Source organism: Taudactylus pleione, unplaced genomic scaffold (genome assembly GCF_031769625.1).
Source record: "Taudactylus pleione unplaced genomic scaffold, aTauple2 ptg000730l, whole genome shotgun sequence".
Taxonomy (NCBI): Eukaryota; Metazoa; Chordata; class Amphibia; order Anura; family Myobatrachidae; genus Taudactylus; species Taudactylus pleione.
Genome location: NW_028285132.1, coordinates 566,533 through 588,770, shown reverse-complemented (window position 1 = coordinate 588,770; position 22,238 = coordinate 566,533). Strand labels below are relative to the sequence as shown.

Here is a 22,238-nt window from a genome sequence, read left to right as displayed (position 1 = left end):
TACACCCGCTGCTGTGATTGCTGTATTATACACCCGCTGCTCTGACGGCTGTATTATACACCCGCTGCTGTGTTTGCCGTATTATACACCCGCTGCTGTGAATGCCGTATTATAAAACCGCTGCTGTGAATGCCGTATTATAAAACCGCTGCTGTGACTGCCGTATTATACACCCGCTGCTGTGATTGCCGTATTATACACCCGCTGCTGTGATTGCTGTATTACACACCCACTGCTGTGATGGCTGTATTACACACCCGCTGCTGTGAATGCTGTATTGCTGTGAATGCTGTATTATACATCCGCTGCTGTGAATGCTGTATTATACACCCGCTGCTCTGACGGCTGTATTATACACCCGCTGCTCTGACGGCTGTATTATACACCCGCTGCTGTGAATGCTGTATTATACACCCCACACCCGCTGCTGTGACTGCCGTATTACACACCCACTGCTGTGACTGCCGTATTACACACCCGCTGCTGTGACGGCCGTATTACACACCCGCTGCTGTGACGGCCGTATTACACACCCGCTGCTGTGACGGCCGTATTACACACCCGCTGCTGTGACGGCCGTATTACACACCCGCTGCTGTGACGGCCGTATTACACACCCGCTGCTGTGAATGCCGTATTACACACCCGCTGCTGTGACTGCCGTATTACACACCCGCTGCTGTGAATGCCGTATTACACACCCGCTGCTGTGAATGCCGTATTACACACCCGCTGCTGTGACGGCTGTATTACACACCCGCTGCTGTGACGGCTGTATTACACACCCGCTGCTGTGACGGCTGTATTACACACCCGCAGCTGTGACGGCTGTATTACACACCCGCTGCTGTGATGGCTGTATTACACAGCCGCTGCTGTGATGGCTGTATTACACTCCCGCTGCTGTGAATGCTGTATTACACAGCTGCTGCTGTGATTGCTGTATTATACACCCGCTGCTCAGAATGCTGTATTATACACCGGCTGCTGTGATTGCTGTATTATACACCCGCTGTGTGAATGCTGTATTATACACCCGCTGCTGTAAGTGCTGTATTATACACCCGCTGCTGTGAGTGCTGTATTATACACCCTCTGCTGTGATGGTTGTATTACACACCCCCTGTTGTGATGGCTGTATTACACACCCGCTGCTGTGAATGCTGTATTACATACCCGCTGCTGTGAATGCTGTATTACACAGCCGCTGCTGTGAATGCTGTATTACACAGCCGCTGCTGTGATTGCTGTATTATACACCCGCTGCTCAGAATGCTGTATTATACACCGGCTGCTGTGATTGCTGTATTATACACCCGCTGTGTGAATGCTGTATTATACACCCGCAGCTGAGAATGCTGTATTATACACCCGCTGCTGTGACGGCTGTATTATACACCCGCTGCTGTGACGGCTGTATTATACACCCGCTGCTGTGACGGCTGTATTATACACCCGCTGCTGTGACTGGTGTCGCTGCTGTGACGGCTGTATTACACACCCGCTGCTGTGAATGCTGTATTACACACCCGCTGCTGTGAATGCTGTATTACACACCCGCTGCTGTGAATGCTGTATTGCTGCGAATGCTGTATTATACACCCGCTGCTGGGATTGCTGTATTATACACCCGCTGCTGGGATTGCTGTATTATACACCCGCTGCTGTGAATGCTGTATTATACACCCGCTGCTGTGAATGCTGTATTATACACCCGCTGCTGTCATTGCTGTATTATACACCCGCTGCTGGGATTGCTGTATTATACACCCGCTGCTGTGAATGCTGTATTACACACCCGCTGCTGTGATGGCTGTATTACACACCCGCTGCTGTGAATGCTGTATTGCTGCGAATGCTGTATTATACACCCGCTGCTGGGATTGCTGTATTATACACCCGCTGCTGGGATTGCTGTATTATACACCCGCTGCTGTGAATGCTGTATTATACACCCGCTGCTGTGAATGCTGTATTATACACCCGCTGCTGGGATTGCTGTATTATACACCCGCTGCTGTGAATGCTGTATTACACACCCGCTGCTGTGATGGCTGTATTACACACCCGCTGCTGTGAATGCTGTATTGCTGCGAATGCTGTATTATACACCCGCTGCTGCGAAGTCTGTATTACACACCCGCTGCTGTGACTGCCGTATTAGACACCCGCTGCTGTGACTGCCGTTTTACACACCCGCTGCTGTGACGGCCGTTATTACACACCCGCTGCTGTGACGGCCGTATTACACACCCGCTGCTGTGACGGCCGTATTACACACCCGCTGCTGTGAATGCCGTATTACACACCCGCTGCTGTGACTGCCGTATTACACAACCGCTGCTGTGACTGCCGTATTACACAACCGCTGCTGTGACTGCCGTATTACACACCCGCTGCTGTGAATGCCGTATTACACACCCGCTGCTGTGAATGCCGTATTACACACCCGCTGCTGTGACGGCTGTATTACACACCCGCAGCTGTGACGGCTGTATTACACACCCGCAGCTGTGACGGCTGTATTACACACCCGCTGCTGTGACGGCTGTATTACACACCCGCTGCTGTGATGGCTGTATTACACACCAGCTGCTGTGAATGCTGTATTACACAGCTGCTGCTGTGATTGCTGTATTATACACCCGCTGCTCAGAATGCTGTATTATACACCGGCTGCTGTGATTGCTGTATTATACACCCGCTGTGTGAATGCTGTATTATACACCCGCTGCTGTGAGTGCTGTATTATACACCCGCTGCTGTGAGTGCTGTATTATACACCCTCTGCTGTGATGGTTGTATTATACACCCCCTGTTGTGATGGCTGTATTATACACCCGCTGCTGTGAATGCTGTATTACACACCCGCTGCTGTGAATGCTGTATTACACACCCGCTGCTGTGAATGCTGTATTACACAGCTGCTGCTGTGATTGCTGTATTATACACCCGCTGCTCAGAATGCTGTATTATACACCGGCTGCTGTGATTGCTGTATTATACACCCGCTGTGTGAATGCTGTATTATACACCAGCTGCTGTGACTGGTGTCGCTGCTGTGACGGCTGTATTACACACCCGCTGCTGTGAATGCTGTATTACACACCCGCTGCTGTGAATGCTGTATTACACACCCGCTGTTGTGAATGCTGTATTACACACCCGCTGCTGTGAATGCTGTATTATACACCTGCTGCTGTGAATGCTGTATTGCTGTGAATGACGTATTACACACCCGCTGCTGTTACGGCCGTATTACACACCCGCTGCTGTGACAGCCGTATTACACACCCGCTGCTCTGACGGCCGTATTGCACACCCGCTGCTGTGACGGCCGTATTGCACACCCGCTGCTGTGACGGCCGTATTGCACACCCGCTGCTGTGACGGCCGTATTGCACACCCGCTGCTGTGACGGCCGTATTGCACACCCGCTGCTGTGACGGCCGTATTGCACACCCGCTGCTGTGACGGCCGTATTGCACACCCGCTGCTGTGACGGCCGTATTGCACACCCGCTGCTGTGACGGCCGTATTGCACACCCGCTGCTGTGACGGCCGTATTGCACACCCGCTGCTGTGACGGCCGTATTGCACACCCGCTGCTGTGACGGCCGTATTGCACACCCGCTGCTGTGACGGCCGTATTGCACACCCGCTGCTGTGACGGCCGTATTGCACACCCGCTGCTGTGACGGCCGTATTGCACACCCGCTGCTGTGACGGCCGTATTGCACACCCGCTGCTGTGACGGCCGTATTGCACACCCGATGCTGTGACGGCCGTATTGCACACCCGATGCTGTGACGGCCGTATTGCACACCCGCTGCTGTGACGGCCGTATTGCACACCCGCTGCTGTGACGGCCGTATTGCACACCCGCTGCTGTGACGGCCGTATTATACACCCGCTGCTGTGACGGCCGTATTATACACCCGCAGCTGTGACGGCCGTATTATACACCCGCTGCGGTGACGGCCGTATTATACACCCGCTGCCGTGACGGCTGTATTATACACCCGCTGCTGTGAATGCTGTATTACATAGCTGCTGCTGTGATTGCTCTATTACACACCCGCTGCTGTGATTGCTGTATTATACACCCGCTGCTCAGAATGCTGTATTATACACCCGCTGTGTGAATGCTGTATTATACACCCGCTGCTGTGACGGCTGTATTATACACCCGCTGCTGTGACGGCTGTCTTATACACCCGCTGCTGTGACGGCTGTCTTATACACCCGCTGCTGTGACGGCTGTCTTATACACCCGCTGCTGTGACTGCTGTTATACACCCGCTGCTGTGACGGCTGTGTTATACACCCGCAGCTGAGAATGCTGTATTATACACCCGCTGCTGTGATGGCTGTATTATACACCCGCAGCTGAGAATGCTGTATTATACACCCGCTGCTGTGACGGCTGTATTATACACCCGCTGCTGTGACGGCTGTATTATACACCCGCTGCTGTGACGGGTGTCGCTGCTGTGACGGCTGTATTACACACCCGCTGCTGTGAATGCTGTATTACACACCCGCTGCTGTGAATGCTGTATTACACACCCGCTGCTGTGAATGCTGTATTATACACCTGCTGCTGTGAATGATGTATTGCTGTGAATGCTGTATTATACACCCGCTGCTGTGACGGCTGTGTTATACACCCGCTGCTGTGACGGCTGTATTATACACCCGCAGCTGAGAATGCTGTATTATACACCCGCTGCTGTGATGGCTGTATTATACACCCGCAGCTGAGAATGCTGTATTATACACCCGCTGCTGTGACGGCTGTATTATACACCCGCTGCTGTGACGGCTGTATTATACACCCGCTGCTGTGACAGGTGTCGCTGCTGTGACGGCTGTATTACACACCCGCTGCTGTGAATGCTGTATTACACACCCGCTGCTGTGAATGTTGTATTACACACCCGCTGCTGTGAATGCTGTATTATACACCTGCTGCTGTGAATGCTGTATTGCTGTGAATGCTGTATTACACACCCGCTGCTGTGACGGCCGTATTACACACCCGCTGCTCTGACGGCCGTATTACACACCCGCTGCTCTGACGGCCGTATTACACACCCGCTGCTGTGACTGCCGTATTGCACACCCGCTGCTGTGACTGCCGTATTGCACACCCGCTGCTGTGACTGCCGTATTGCACACCCGCTGCTGTGACGGCCGTATTGCACACCCGCTGCTGTGACGGCCGTATTGCACACCCGCTGCTGTGACGGCCGTATTGCACACCCGCAGCTGTGACGGCCGTATTGCACACCCGCTGCTGTGACGGCCGTATTGCACACCCGCTGCTGTGACGGCCGTATTGCACACCCGCTGCTGTGACGGCTGTATTACACAGCCGCTGCTGTCATTGCTGTATTACACACCCGCTGCTGTGAATGCTGTATTATACACCCACTGCTGTGAATGCTGTATTATACACCCGCTGCTGTGACTGGTGTCGCTGCTGTGACGGCTGTATTACACACCCGTTGCTGTGAATGCAGTATTACACACCCGCTGCTGTGAATGCTGTATTACACACCCGCTGCTGTGAATGCTGTATTATACACCTGCTGCTGTGACTGCTGTATTGCTGTGAATGCTGTATTATACACCCGCTGCTGTGACGTCTGTATTATACACCTGCTGCTGTGATTGCTGTATTATACACCCGCTGCTCTGACGGCTGTATTATACACCCGCTGCTGTGATTGCCGTATTATACACCCGCTGCTGTGAATGCCGTATTACACAACCGCTGCTGTGACTGCCGTATTATACACCCGCTGCTGTGATTGCTGTATTACACACCCGCTGCTGTGAATGCTGTATTGCTGTGAATGCTGTATTATACACCCGCTGCTGTGAATGCTGTATTATACACCCGCTGCTCTGACGGCTGTATTATACACCCGCTGCTCTGACGGCTGTATTATACACCCGCTGCTGTGAATGCTGTATTATACACCCGCTGCTGTGAATGCTGTATTATACACCCGCTGCTGTGATGGCTGTATTATACACCCGCTGCTGTGAATGCTGTATTACACACCCGCTGCTGTGAATGCTGTATTGCTGTGAATGCTGTATTATACACCCGCTGCTGTGACGTCTGTATTATACACCCGCTGCTGTGATTGCCGTATTATACACACCCGCTGCTCTGACGGCCGTATTATACACCCGCTGCTGTGACGGCCGTATTATACACCCGCTGCTGTGACGGCCGTATTATACACCCGCTGCTGTGACGGCCGTATTATACACCCGCTGCTGTGACGGCTGTATTATACACCCGCAGCTGTGACGGCTGTATTATACACCCGCAGCGGTGACGGCTGTATTATACACCCGCTGCTGTGAATGCTGTATTACATAGCTGCTGCTGTGATTGCTGTATTACACACCCGCTGCTGTGAATGCTGTATTATACACCCGCTGCTGTGAATGCTGTATTACACACCTGCTGCTGTGAATGCTGTATTGCTGTGAATGCTGTATTATACACCCGCTGCTGTGACGTCTATATTATACACCTGCTGCTGTGATTGCTGTATTATACACCCGCTGCTCTGACGGCTGTATTATACACCCGCTGCTGTGATTGCTGTATTATATACCGGCTGCTGTGACTGCTGTATTACACACCAGCTGCTGTGAATGCTGTATTGCTGTGAATGCTGTATTATACACCCGCTGCTGTGACGGCTGTATTATACACCCGCTGCTGTGACGGCTGTATTATACACCCGCTGCTGTGATTGCTGTATTATACGCACCCGCTGCTCTGACGGCCGTATTATACACCCGCTGCTGTGACGGCCGTATTATACACCCGCTGCTGTGACGGCCGTATTATACACCCGCTGCTGTGACGGCCGTATTATACACCCGCTGCTGTGACGGCTGTATTATACACCCGCAGCTGTGACGGCTGTATTATACACCCGCTGCGGTGACGGCTGTATTATACACCCGCTGCGGTGACGGCTGTATTATACACCCGCTGCTGTGAATGCTGTATTACATAGCTGCTGCTGTGATTGCTGTATTACACACCCGCTGCTGTGAATGCTGTATTATACACCCGCTGCTGTGAATGCTGTATTACACACCTGCTGCTGTGAATGCTGTATTGCTGTGAATGCTGTATTATACACCCGCTGCTGTGACGTCTGTATTATACACCTGCTGCTGTGATTGCTGTATTATACACCCGCTGCTCTGACGGCTGTATTATACACCCGCTGCTGTGATTGCTGTATTATATACCCGCTGCTGTGACTGCTGTATTACACACCCGCTGCTGTGAATGCTGTATTGCTGTGAATGCTGTATTATACACCCGCTGCTGTGACGGCTGTATTATACACCCGCTGCTGTGACTGGTGTCGCTGCTGTGACGGCTGTATTACACACCCGCTGCTGTGAATGCTGTATTACACACCCGCTGCTGTGAATGCTGTATTACACACCCGCTGCTGTGAATGCTGTATTGCTGTGAATGCTGTATTATACACCCGCTGCTGTGACGGCTGTATTATACACCCGCTGCTGTGACGGCTGTATTATACACCCGCTGCTGTGATTGCTGTATTATACACCCGCTGCTCTGACGGCAGTATAATACACCCGCTGCTGTGTTTGCCGTGTTATACACCCGCTGCTGTGAATGCCGTATTATAAAACCGCTGCTGTGAATGCCGTATTATAAAACCGCTGCTGTGACTGCCGTATTATACACCCGCTGCTGTGATTGCCGTATTATACACCCGCTGCTGTGATTGCTGTATTACACACCCACTGCTGTGATGGTTGTATTACACACCCGCTGCTGTGAATGCTGTATTGCTGTGAATGCTGTATTATACACCCGCCGCTGTGAATGCTGTATTATACACCCGCTGCTCTGACGGCTGTATTATACACCCGCTGCTCTGACGGCTGTATTATACACCCGCTGCTGTGAATGCTGTATTATACACCCGCTGCTGGGATTGCTGTATTATACACCCGCTGCTGGGATTGCTGTATTATACACCCGCTGCTGTGAATGCTGTATTATACACCCGCTGCTGTGAATGCTGTATTATACACCCGCTGCTGGGATTGCTGTATTATACACCCGCTGCTGTGAATGCTGTATTATACACCCGCTGCTGTGATGGCTGTATTACACACCCGCTGCTGTGATGCCTGTATTACACACCCGCTGCTGTGAATGCTGTATTGCTGCGAATGCTGTATTATACACCCGCTGCTGCGACGTCTGTATTACACACCCGCTGCTGTGACTGCCGTATTACACACCCGCTGCTGTGACGGCCGTATTACACACCCGCTGCTGTGACGGCCGTATTACACACCCGCTGCTGTGACGGCCGTATTACACACCCGCTGCTGTGACGGCCGTATTACACACCCGCTGCTGTGACTGCCGTATTACACACCCGCTGCTGTGAATGCCGTATTACACACCCGCTGCTGTGACTGCCGTATTACACAACCGCTGCTGTGACTGCCGTATTACACACCCGCTGCTGTGAATGCCGTATTACACACCCGCTGCTGTGAATGCTGAATTATACACCTGCTGCTGTGAATGCTGTATTGCTGTGAATGCTGTATTATACACCCGCTGCTGTGACGGCTGTGTTATACACCCGCTGCTGTGACGGCTGTATTATACACCCGCAGCTGAGAATGTTGTATTATACACCCGCTGCTGTGATGGCTGTATTATACACCCGCAGCTGAGAATGCTGTATTATACACCCGCTGCTGTGACGGCTGTATTATACACCCACTGCTGTGACGGCTGTATTATACACCCGCTGCTGTGACAGGTGTCGCTGCTGTGACGGCTGTATTACACACCCGCTGCTGTGAATGCTGTATTACACACCCGCTGCTGTGAATATTGTATTACACACCCGCTGCTGTGAATGCTGTATTATACACCTGCTGCTGTGAATGCTGTATTGCTGTGAATGCTGTATTATACACCCGCTGCTGTGACGGCCGTATTACACACCCGCTGCTCTGACGGCCGTATTACACACCCGCTGCTCTGACGGCCGTATTACACACCCGCTGCTGTGACTGCCGTATTGCACACCCGCTGCTGTGACTGCCGTATTGCACACCCGCTGCTGTGACGGCCGTATTGCACACCCGCTGCTGTGACGGCCGTATTGCACACCCGCTGCTGTGACGGCCGTATTGCACACCCGCAGCTGTGACGGCCGTATTGCACACCCGCTGCTGTGACGGCCGTATTGCACACCCGCTGCTGTGACGGCCGTATTGCACACCCGCTGCTGTGACGGCTGTATTGCACACCCGCTGCTGTGACGGCTGTATTGCACACCCGCTGCTGTGACGGCTGTATTACACAGCCGCTGCTGTCATTGCTGTATTACACACCCGCTGCTGTGAATGCTGTATTATACACCCGCTGCTGTGAATGCTGTATTATACACCCGCTGCTGTGACTGGTGTCGCTGCTGTGACGGCTGTATTACACACCCGTTGCTGTGAATGCAGTATTACACACCCGCTGCTGTGAATGCTGTATTACACACCCGCTGCTGTGAATGCTGTATTATACACCTGCTGCTGTGACTGCTGTATTGCTGTGAATGCTGTATTATACACCCGCTGCTGTGACGTCTGTATTATACACCTGCTGCTGTGATTGCTGTATTATACACCCGCTGCTCTGACGGCTGTATTATACACCCGCTGCTGTGATTGCCGTATTATACACCCGCTGCTGTGAATGCCGTATTATACAACCGCTGCTGTGACTGCCGTATTATACACCCGCTGCTGTGATTGCTGTATTACACACCCGCTGCTGTGAATGCTGTATTGCTGTGAATGCTGTATTATACACCCGCTGCTGTGAATGCTGTATTATACACCCGCTGCTCTGACGGCTGTATTATACACCCGCTGCTCTGACGGCTGTATTATACACCCGCTGCTGTGAATGCTGTATTATACACCCGCTGCTGTGATTGCTGTATTATACACCCGCTGCTGTGAATGCTGTATTATACACCCGCTGCTGTGATGGCTGTATTATACACCCGCTGCTGTGAATGCTGTATTACACACCCGCTGCTGTGAATGCTGTATTGCTGTGAATGCTGTATTATACACCCGCTGCTGTGACGTCTGTATTATACACCCGCTGCTGTGATTGCCGTATTATACACACCCGCTGCTCTGACGGCCGTATTATACACCCGCTGCTGTGACGGCCGTATTATACACCCGCTGCTGTGACGGCCGTATTATACACCCGCTGCTGTGACAGCCGTATTATACACCCGCTGCTGTGATTGCTGTATTATACACCCGCTGCTCTGACGGCAGTATTATACACCCGCTGCTGTGTTTGCCGTATTATACACCCGCTGCTGTGAATGCCGTATTATAAAACCGCTGCTGTGAATGCCGTATTATAAAACCGCTGCTGTGACTGCCGAATTATACACCCGCTGCTGTGATTGCCGTATTATACAACCGCTGCTGTGATTGCTGTATTACACACCCACTGCTGTGATGGCCGTATTACACACCCGCTGCTGTGAATGCTGTATTGCTGTGAATGCTGTATTATACATCCGCTGCTGTGAATGCTGTATTATACACCCGCTGCTCTGACGGCTGTATTATACACCCGCTGCTCTGACGGCTGTATTATACACCCGCTGCTGTGAATGCTGTATTATACACCCGCTGCTGGGATTGCTGTATTATACACCCGCTGCTGGGATTGCTGTATTATACACCCGCTGCTGTGAATGCTGTATTATACACCCGCTGCTGTGAATGCTGTATTATACACCCGCTGCTGGGATTGCTGTATTATACACCCGCTGCTGTGAATGCTGTATTATACACCCGCTGCTGTGATGGCTGTATTACACACCCGCTGCTGTGATGGCTGTATTACACACCCGCTGCTGTGAATGCTGTATTGCTGCGAATGCTGTATTATACACCCGCTGCTGCGACGTCTGTATTACACACCCGCTGCTGTGACTGCCGTATTACACACCCGCTGCTGTGACTGCCGTATTACACACCCGCTGCTGTGACTGCCGTATTACACACCCGCTGCTGTGACGGCCGTATTACACACCCGCTGCTGTGACGGCCGTATTACACACCCGCTGCTGTGACGGCCGTATTACACACCCGCTGCTGTGACGGCCGTATTACACACCCGCTGCTGTGAATGCCGTATTACACACCCGCTGCTGTGACTGCCGTATTACACAACCGCTGCTGTGACTGCCGTATTACACACCCGCTGCTGTGAATGCTGTATTATACACCTGCTGCTGTGAATGCTGTATTGCTGTGAATGCTGTATTATACACCCGCTGCTGTGACGGCTGTGTTATACACCCGCTGCTGTGACGGCTGTATTATACACCCGCAGCTGAGAATGTTGTATTATACACCCGCTGCTGTGATGGCTGTATTATACACCCGCAGCTGAGAATGCTGTATTATACACCCGCTGCTGTGACGGCTGTATTAAACACCCGCTGCTGTGACGGCTGTATTATACACCCGCTGCTGTGACAGGTGTCGCTGCTGTGACGGCTGTATTACACACCCGCTGCTGTGAATGCTGTATTACACACCCGCTGCTGTGAATGCTGTATTATACACCTGCTGCTGTGAATGCTGTATTGCTGTGAATGCTGTATTACACACCCGCTGCTGTGACGGCCGTATTACACACCCGCTGCTCTGACGGCCGTATTACACACCCGCTGCTCTGACGGCCGTATTACACACCCGCTGCTGTGACGGCCGTATTGCACACCCGCTGCTGTGACGGCCGTATTGCACACCCGCTGCTGTGACGGCCGTATTGCACACCCGCTGCTGTGACGGCCGTATTGCACACCCGCTGCTGTGACGGCCGTATTGCACACCCGCTGCTGTGACGGCCGTATTGCACACCCGCTGCTGTGACGGCCGTATTGCACACCCGCTGCTGTGACGGCCGTATTGCACACCCGCTGCTGTGACGGCCGTATTGCACACCCGCTGCTGTGACGGCCGTATTGCACACCCGCTGCTGTGACGGCCGTATTGCACACCAGCTGCTGTGACGGCCGTATTGCACACCCGCTGCTGTGACGGCCGTATTGCACACCCGCTGCTGTGACGGCCGTATTGCACACCCGCTGCTGTGACGGCTGTATTGCACAGCCGCTGCTGTGATTGCTGTATTACACACCCGCTGCTGTGAATGCTGTATTATACACCCGCTGCTGTGAATGCTGTATTATACACCCGCTGCTGTGACTGGTGTCGCTGCTGTGACGGCTGTATTACACACCCGTTGCTGTGAATGCAGTATTACACACCCGCTGCTGTGAATGCTGTATTACACACCCGCTGCTGTGAATGCTGTATTATACACCTGCTGCTGTGACTGCTGTATTGCTGTGAATGCTGTATTATACACCCGCTGCTGTGACGTCTGTATTATACAGCTGCTGCTGTGATTGCTGTATTATACACCCGCTGCTCTGACGGCTGTATTATACACCCGCTGCTGTGATTGCCGTATTATACACCCGCTGCTGTGAATGCCGTATTATACAACCGCTGCTGTGACTGCCGTATTATACACCCGCTGCTGTGATTGCTGTATTACACACCCGCTGCTGTGAATGCTGTATTGCTGTGAATGCTGTATTATACACCCGCTGCTGTGAATGCTGTATTATACACCCGCTGCTCTGACGGCTGTATTATACACCCGCTGCTCTGACGGCTGTATTATACACCCGCTGCTCTGACGGCTGTATTATACACCCGCTGCTGTGATTGCTGTATTATACACCCGCTGCTGTGAATGCTGTATTATACACCCGCTGCTGTGATGGCTGTATTATACACCCGCTGCTGTGAATGCTGTATTACACACCCGCTGCTGTGAATGCTGTATTGCTGTGAATGCTGTATTATACACCCGCTGCTGTGACGTCTGTATTATACACCCGCTGCTGTGATTGCTGTATTATACACACCCGCTGCTCTGACGGCCGTATTATACACCCGCTGCTGTGACGGCCGTATTATACACCCGCTGCTGTGACGGCCGTATTATACACCCGCTGCTGTGACGGCCGTGTTATACACCCGCTGCTGTGACGGCTGTGTTATACACCCGCTGCTGTGACGGCTGTATTATACACCCGCAGCAGTGACGGCTGTATTATACACCAGCTGCGGTGACGGCTGTATTATACACCCGCTGCGGTGACGGCTGTATTATACACCCGCTGCTGTGAATGCTGTATTACATAGCTGCTGCTGTGATTGCTGTATTACACACCCGCTGCTGTGAATGCTGTATTATACACCCGCTGCTGTGAATGCTGTATTACACACCTGCTGCTGTGAATGCTGTATTGCTGTGAATGCTGTATTATACACCCGCTGCTGTGACGTCTATATTATACACCTGCTGCTGTGATTGCTGTATTATACACCCGCTGCTCTGACGGCTGTATTATACACCCGCTGCTGTGATTGCTGTATTATATACCGGCTGCTGTGAATGCTGTATTACACACCCGCTGCTGTGAATGCTGTATTGCTGTGAATGCTGTATTATACACCCGCTGCTGTGACGGCTGTATTATACACCCGCTGCTGTGACGGCTGTATTATACACCCGCTGCTGTGACGGCCGTATTATACGCACCCGCTGCTCTGACGGCCGTATTATACACCCGCTGCTGTGACGGCCGTATTATACACCCGCTGCTGTGACGGCCGTATTATACACCCGCTGCTGTGACGGCTGTATTATACACCCGCAGCTGTGACGGCTGTATTATACACCCGCTGCGGTGACGGCTGTATTATACACCCGCTGCGGTGACGGCTGTATTATACACCCGCTGCTGTGAATGCTGTATTACATAGCTGCTGCTGTGATTGCTGTATTACACACCCGCTGCTGTGAATGCTGTATTATACACCCGCTGCTGTGAATGCTGTATTACACACCTGCTGCTGTGAATGCTGTATTGCTGTGAATGCTGTATTATACACCCGCTGCTGTGACGTCTGTATTATACACCTGCTGCTGTGATTGCTGTATTATACACCCGCTGCTCTGACGGCTGTATTATACACCCGCTGCTGTGATTGCTGTATTATATACCCGCTGCTGTGACTGCTGTATTACACACCCGCTGCTGTGAATGCTGTATTGCTGTGAATGCTGTATTATACACCCGCTGCTCTGACGGCTGTATTATACACCCGCTGCTGTGATTGCCGTATTATACACCCGCTGCTGTGAATGCCGTATTATACAACCGCTGCTGTGACTGCCGAATTATACACCCGCTGCTGTGATTGCTGTATTACACACCCGCTGCTGTGAATGCTGTATTGCTGTGAATGCTGTATTATACACCCGCTGCTGTGAATGCTGTATTATACACCCGCTGCTCTGACGGCTGTATTATACACCCGCTGCTGTGATTGCTGTATTATACACCCGCTGCTGTGAATGCTGTATTATACACCCGCTGCTGTGATGGCTGTATTATACACCCGCTGCTGTGAATGCTGTATTACACACCCGCTGCTGTGAATGCTGTATTGCTGTGAATGCTGTATTATACACCCGCTGCTGTGACGTCTGTATTATACACCCGCTGCTGTGATTGCCGTATTATACACACCCGCTGCTCTGACGGCCGTATTATACACCCGCTGCTGTGACGGCCGTATTATACACCCGCTGCTGTGACGGCCGTATTATACACCCGCTGCTGTGACGGCCGTATTATACACCCGCTGCTGTGATTGCTGTATTATACACCCGCTGCTCTGACGGCAGTATTATACACCCGCTGCTGTGTTTGCCGTATTATACACCCGCTGCTGTGAATGCCGTATTATAAAACCGCTGCTGTGAATGCCGTATTATAAAACCGCTGCTGTGACTGCCGTATTATACACCCGCTGCTGTGATTGCCGTATTATACACCCGCTGCTGTGATTGCTGTATTACACACCCACTGCTGTGATGGCTGTATTACACACCCGCTGCTGTGAATGCTGTATTGCTGTGAATGCTGTATTATACATCCGCTGCTGTGAATGCTGTATTATACACCCGCTGCTCTGACGGCTGTATTATACACCCGCTGCTCTGACGGCTGTATTATACACCCGCTGCTGTGAATGCTGTATTATACACCCGCTGCTGGGATTGCTGTATTATACAGCCGCTGCTGTGAATGCTGTATTATACACCCGCTGCTGTGAATGCTGTATTACACACCCGCTGCTGTGATGGCTGTATTACACACCCGCTGCTGTGATGGCTGTATTACACACCCGCTGCTGTGAATGCTGTATTGCTGCGAATGCTGTATTATACACCCGCTGCTGCGACGTCTGTATTACACACCCGCTGCTGTGACTGCCGTATTACACACCCGCTGCTGTGACTGCCGTATTACACACCCGCTGCTGTGACTGCCGTATTACACACCCGCTGCTGTGACGGCCGTATTACACACCCGCTGCTGTGACGGCCGTATTACACACCCGCTGCTGTGACGGCCGTATTACACACCCGCTGCTGTGAATGCCGTATTACACACCCGCTGCTGTGACTGCCGTATTACACACCCGCTGCTGTGACTGCCGTATTACACACCCGCTGCTGTGAATGCTGTATTATACACCTGCTGCTGTGAATGCTGTATTGCTGTGAATGCTGTATTATACACCCGCTGCTGTGACGGCTGTGTTATACACCCGCTGCTGTGACGGCTGTATTATACACCCGCAGCTGAGAATGTTGTATTATACACCCGCTGCTGTGATGGCTGTATTATACACCCGCAGCTGAGAATGCTGTATTATACACCCGCTGCTGTGACGGCTGTATTAAACACCCGCTGCTGTGACGGCTGTATTATACACCCGCTGCTGTGACAGGTGTCGCTGCTGTGACGGCTGTATTACACACCCGCTGCTGTGAATGCTGTATTACACACCCGCTGCTGTGAATGTTGTATTACACACCCGCTGCTGTGAATGCTGTATTATACACCTGCTGCTGTGAATGCTGTATTGCTGTGAATGCTGTATTATACACCCGCTGCTGTGACGGCCGTATTACACACCCGCTGCTCTGACGGCCGTATTGCACACCCGCTGCTCTGACGACCGTATTACACACCCGCTGCTGTGACTGCCGTATTGCACACCCGCTGCTGTGACGGCCGTATTGCACACCCGCTGCTGTGACGGCCGTATTGCAAACCCGCTGCTGTGACGGCCGTATTGCACACCCGCTGCTGTGACGGCCGTATTGCACACCCGCTGCTGTGACGGCCGTATTGCACACCCGCTGCTGTGACGGCCGTATTGCACACCCGCTGCTGTGACGGCCGTATTGCACACCCGCTGCTGTGACGGCCGTATTGCACACCCGCTGCTGTGACGGCTGTATTGCACAGCCGCTGCTGTGATTGCTGTATTGCACACCCGCTGCTGTGAATGCTGTATTATACACCCGCTGCTGTGAATGCTGTATTATACACCCGCTGCTGTGACTGGTGTCGCTGCTGTGATGGCTGTATTACACACCCGTTGCTGTGAATGCAGTATTACACACCCGCTGCTGTGAATGCTGTATTACACACCCGCTGCTGTGAATGCTGTATTATACACCTGCTGCTGTGACTGCTGTATTGCTGTGAATGCTGTATTATACACCCGCTGCTGTGACGTCTGTATTATACACCTGCTGCTGTGATTGCTGTATTATACACCCGCTGCTCTGACGGCTGTATTATACACCCGCTGCTGTGATTGCCGTATTATACACCCGCTGCTGTGAATGCCGTATTATACAACCGCTGCTGTGACTGCCGTATTATACACCCGCTGCTGTGATTGCTGTATTACACACCCGCTGCTGTGAATGCTGTATTGCTGTGAATGCTGTATTATACACCCGCTGCTGTGAATGCTGTATTATACACCCGCTGCTCTGACGGCTGTATTATACACCCGCTGCTCTGACGGCTGTATTATACACCCGCTGCTCTGACGGCTGTATTATACACCCGCTGCTGTGATTCCTGTATTATACACCCGCTGCTGTGAATGCTGTATTATACACCCGCTGCTGTGATGGCTGTATTATACACCCGCTGCTGTGAATGCTGTATTACACACCCGCTGCTGTGAATGCTGTATTGCTGTGAATGCTGTATTATACACCCGCTGCTGTGACGTCTGTATTATACACCCGCTGCTGTGATTGCTGTATTATACACACCCGCTGCTCTGACGGCCGTATTATACACCCGCTGCTGTGACGGCCGTATTATACACCCGCTGCTGTGACGGCCGTATTATACACCCGCTGCTGTGACGGCCGTGTTATACACCCGCTGCTGTGACGGCTGTATTATACACCCGCTGCTGTGACGGCTGTATTATACACCCGCAGCAGTGACGGCTGTATTATACACCCGCTGCGGTGACGGCTGTATTATACACCCGCTGCGGTGACGGCTGTATTATACACCCGCTGCTGTGAATGCTGTATTACATAGCTGCTGCTGTGATTGCTGTATTACACACCCGCTGCTGTGAATGCTGTATTATACACCCGCTGCTGTGAATGCTGTATTACACACCTGCTGCTGTGAATGCTGTATTGCTGTGAATGCTGTATTATACACCCGCTGCTGTGACGTCTATATTATACACCTGCTGCTGTGATTGCTGTATTATACACCCGCTGCTCTGACGGCTGTATTATACACCCGCTGCTGTGATTGCTGTATTATATACCGGCTGCTGTGACTGCTGTATTACACACCCGCTGCTGTGAATGCTGTATTGCTGTGAATGCTGTATTATACACCCGCTGCTGTGACGGCTGTATTATACACCCGCTGCTGTGACGGCTGTATTATACACCCGCTGCTGTGATTGCTGTATTATACGCACCCGCTGCTCTGACGGCCGTATTATACACCCGCTGCTGTGACGGCCGTGTTATACACCCGCTGCTGTGACGGCCGTATTATACACCCGCTGCTGTGACGGCTGTATTATACACCCGCAGCTGTGACGGCTGTATTATACACCCGCTGCGGTGACGGCTGTATTATACACCCGCTGCGGTGACGGCTGTATTATACACCCGCTGCTGTGAATGCTGTATTACATAGCTGCTGCTGTGATTGCTGTATTACACACCCGCTGCTGTGAATGCTGTATTATACACCCGCTGCTGTGAATGCTGTATTACACACCTTCTGCTGTGAATGCTGTATTGCTGTGAATGCTGTATTATACACCCGCTGCTGTGACGTCTGTATTATACACCTGCTGCTGTGATTGCTGTATTATACACCCGCTGCTCTGACGGCTGTATTATACACCCGCTGCTGTGATTGCTGTATTATATACCCGATGCTGTGACTGCTGTATTACACACCCGCTGCTGTGAATGCTGTATTGCTGTGAATGCTGTATTATACACCCGCTGCTGTGACGGCTGTATTATACACCCGCTGCTCTGACGGCTGTATTATACACCCGCTGCTGTGACTGGTGTCGCTGCTGTGACGGCTGTATTACACACCCGCTGCTGTGAATGCTGTATTACACACCCGCTGCTGTGAATGCTGTATTGCTGTGAAAGCTGTATTATACACCCGCTGCTGTGACGGCTGTATTATACACCCGCTGCTGTGACGGCTGTATTATACACCCGCTGCTGTGATTGCTGTATTATACATCCGCTGCTGTGTTTGCCGTATTATACACCCGCTGCTGTGAATGCCGTATTATAAAACCGCTGCTGTGAATGCCGTATTATAAAACCGCTGCTGTGACTGCCGTATTATACACCCGCTGCTGTGATTGCCGTATTATACACCCGCTGCTGTGATTGCTGTATTACACACCCGCTGCTGTGATGGCTGTATTACACACCCGCTGCTGTGAATGCTGTATTGCTGTGAATGCTGTATTATACATCCGCTGCTGTGAATGCTGTATTATACACCCGCTGCTCTGACGGCTGTATTATACACCCGCTGCTCTGACGGCTGTATTATACACCCGCTGCTGTGAATGCTGTATTATACACCCGCTGCTGGGATTGCTGTTTTATACACCCGCTGCTGGGATTGCTGTATTATACACCCGCTGCTGGGAATGCTGTATTATACACCCGCTGCTGGGATTGCTGTATTATACACCCGCTGCTGTGAATGCTGTATTATACACCCGCTGCTGGGATTGCTGTATTATACACCCGCTGCTGTGAATGCTGTATTATACACCCGCTGCTGTGATGGCTGTATTACACACCCGCTGCTGTGATGGCTGTATTACACACCCGCTGCTGTGAATGCTGTATTGCTGCGAATGCTGTATTATACACCCGCTGCTGCGACGTCTGTATTATACACCCGCTGCTGTGACTGCCGTATTACACACCCGCTGCTGTGACTGCCGTATTACACACCCGCTGCTGTGACTGCCGTATTACACACCCGCTGCTGTGACTGCCGTATTACACACCCGCTGCTGTGACGCCGTATTACACACCCGCTGCTGTGACGGCCGTTTTACACACCCGCTGCTGTTACTGCCGTATTACACACCCGCTGCTGTGACTGCCGTATTACACAACCGCTGCTGTGACTGCCGTATTACACACCCGCTGCTGTGAATGCCGTATTACACACCCGCTGCTGTGAATGCCGTATTACACACCCGCTGCTGTGACGGCTGTATTACACACCCGCTGCTGTGACGGCTGTATTACACACCCGCTGCTGTGACGGCTGTATTACACACCCGCAGCTGTGACGGCTGTATTACACACCCGCTGCTGTGACGGCTGTATTACACACCCGCTGCTGTCATTGCTGTATTACACACCCGCTGCTGTGAATGCTGTATTACACACCCGCTGCTGTGAATGCTGTATTATACACCCGCTGCTGTGAATGCTGTATTATACACCCGCTGCTGTGACTGGTGTCGCTGCTGTGACGGCTGTATTACACACCCGTTGCTGTGAATGCAGTATTACACACCCGCTGCTGTGAATGCTGTATTACACACCCGCTGCTGTGAATGCTGTATTATACACCTGCTGCTGTGAATGCTGTATTGCTGTGAATGCTGTATTATACACCCGCTGCTGTGATGGCTGTATTATACACCCGCTGCTGTGACGTCTGTATTATACACCTGGTGCTGATTGCTGTATTATACACCCGCTGCTCTGACGGCTGTATTATACACCCGCTGCTGTGATTGCCGTATTATACACCCGCTGCTGTGAATGCCGTATTATACAACCGCTGCTGTGATTGCTGTATTACACACCCGCTGCTGTGAATGCTGTATTGCTGTGAATGCTGTATTATACACCCGCTGCTGTGAATGCTGTATTATACACCCGCTGCTCTGACGGCTGTATTATACACCCGCTGCTCTGACGGCTGTATTATACACCCGCTGCTGTGAATGCTGTATTATACACCCGCTGCTGTGATTGCTGTATTATACACCCGCTGCTGTGAATGCTGTATTATACACCCGCTGCTGTGATGGCTGTATTATACACCCGCTGCTGTGAATGCTGTATTACACACCCGCTGCTGTGAATGCTGTATTGCTGTGAATGCTGTATTATACACCCGCTGCTGTGACGTCTGTATTATACACCCGCTGCTGTGATTGCTGTATTATACACACCCGCTGCTCTGACGGCCGTATTATACACCCGCTGCTGTGACGGCCGTATTATACACCCGCTGCTGTGACGGCCGTATTATACACCCGCTGCTGTGACGGCCGTATTATACACCCGCTGCTGTGACGGCCGTATTATACACCCGCTGCTGTGACGGCTGTATTATACACCCGCTGCTGTGATGGCTGTATTATACACCCGCAGCTGTGACGGCTGTATTATACACCCGCTGCGGTGACGGCTGTATTATACACCCGCTGCTGTGACGGCTGTATTATACACCCGCTGCTGTGACGGCTGTATTACATAGCTGCTGCTGTGATTGCTGTATTACACACCCGCTGCTGTGAATGCTGTATTATACACCCGCTGCTGTGAATGCTGTATTACACACCTGCTGCTGTGAATGCTGTATTGCTGTGAATGCTGTATTATACACCCGCTGCTGTGACGTCTGTATTATACACCTGCTGCTGTGATTGCTGTATTATACACCCGCTGCTCTGACGGCTGTATTATACACCCGCTGCTGTGATTGCTGTATTATATACCCGCTGCTGTGACTGCTGTATTACACACCCGCTGCTGTGAATGCTGTATTGCTATGAATGCTGTATTATACACCCGCTGCTGTGACGGCTGTATTATACACCCGCTGCTGTGACGGCTGTATTATACACCCGCTGCTGTGACGGCTGTATTATACACCCGCTGCTGTGATTGCTGTATTATACGCACCCGCTGCTCTGACGGCCGTATTATACACCCGCTGCTGTGACGGCCGTATTATACACCCACTGCTGTGACGGCCGTATTATACACCCGCTGCTGTGACGGCCGTATTATACACCCGCTGCTGTGACGGCTGTATTATACACCCGCTGCTGTGACGGCTGTATTATACACCCGCTGCGGTTACGGCTGTATTATACACCCGCTGCGGTGACGGCTGTATTATACACCCGCTGCTGTGAATGCTGTATTACACAGCTGCTGCTGTGATTGCTGTATTACACACCCGCTGCTGTGAATGCTGTATTATACACCCGCTGCTGTGAATGCTGTATTACACACCTGCTGCTGTGAATGCTGTATTGCTGTGAATGCTGTATTATACACCCGCTGCTGTGACGTCTGTATTATACACCCGCTGCTGTGATTGCTGTATTATACACCCGCTGCTCTGACGGCTGTATTATACACCCGCTGCTGTGATTGCTGTATTATATACCCGCTGCTGTGACTGCTGTATTACACACCCGCTGCTGTGAATGCTGTATTGCTGTGAATGCTGTATTATACACCCGCTGCTGTGACGGCTGTATTATACACCCGCTGCTGTGACGGCTGTATTATACACCCGCTGCTGTGATGGCTGTATTATACACCCGCAGCTGTG

The 22,238-nt window shown here is 51.8% G+C and overlaps 1 protein-coding gene across 1 annotated transcript in view; it reads right to left on the bottom strand.

The window, feature by feature from the left end:
• The window catches only part of LOC148477273 (uncharacterized), a 72,512-nt gene that overhangs the window by 37,033 nt on the left and 13,241 nt on the right, over nt 1-22,238 (bottom strand). The window lies entirely within an intron of this gene.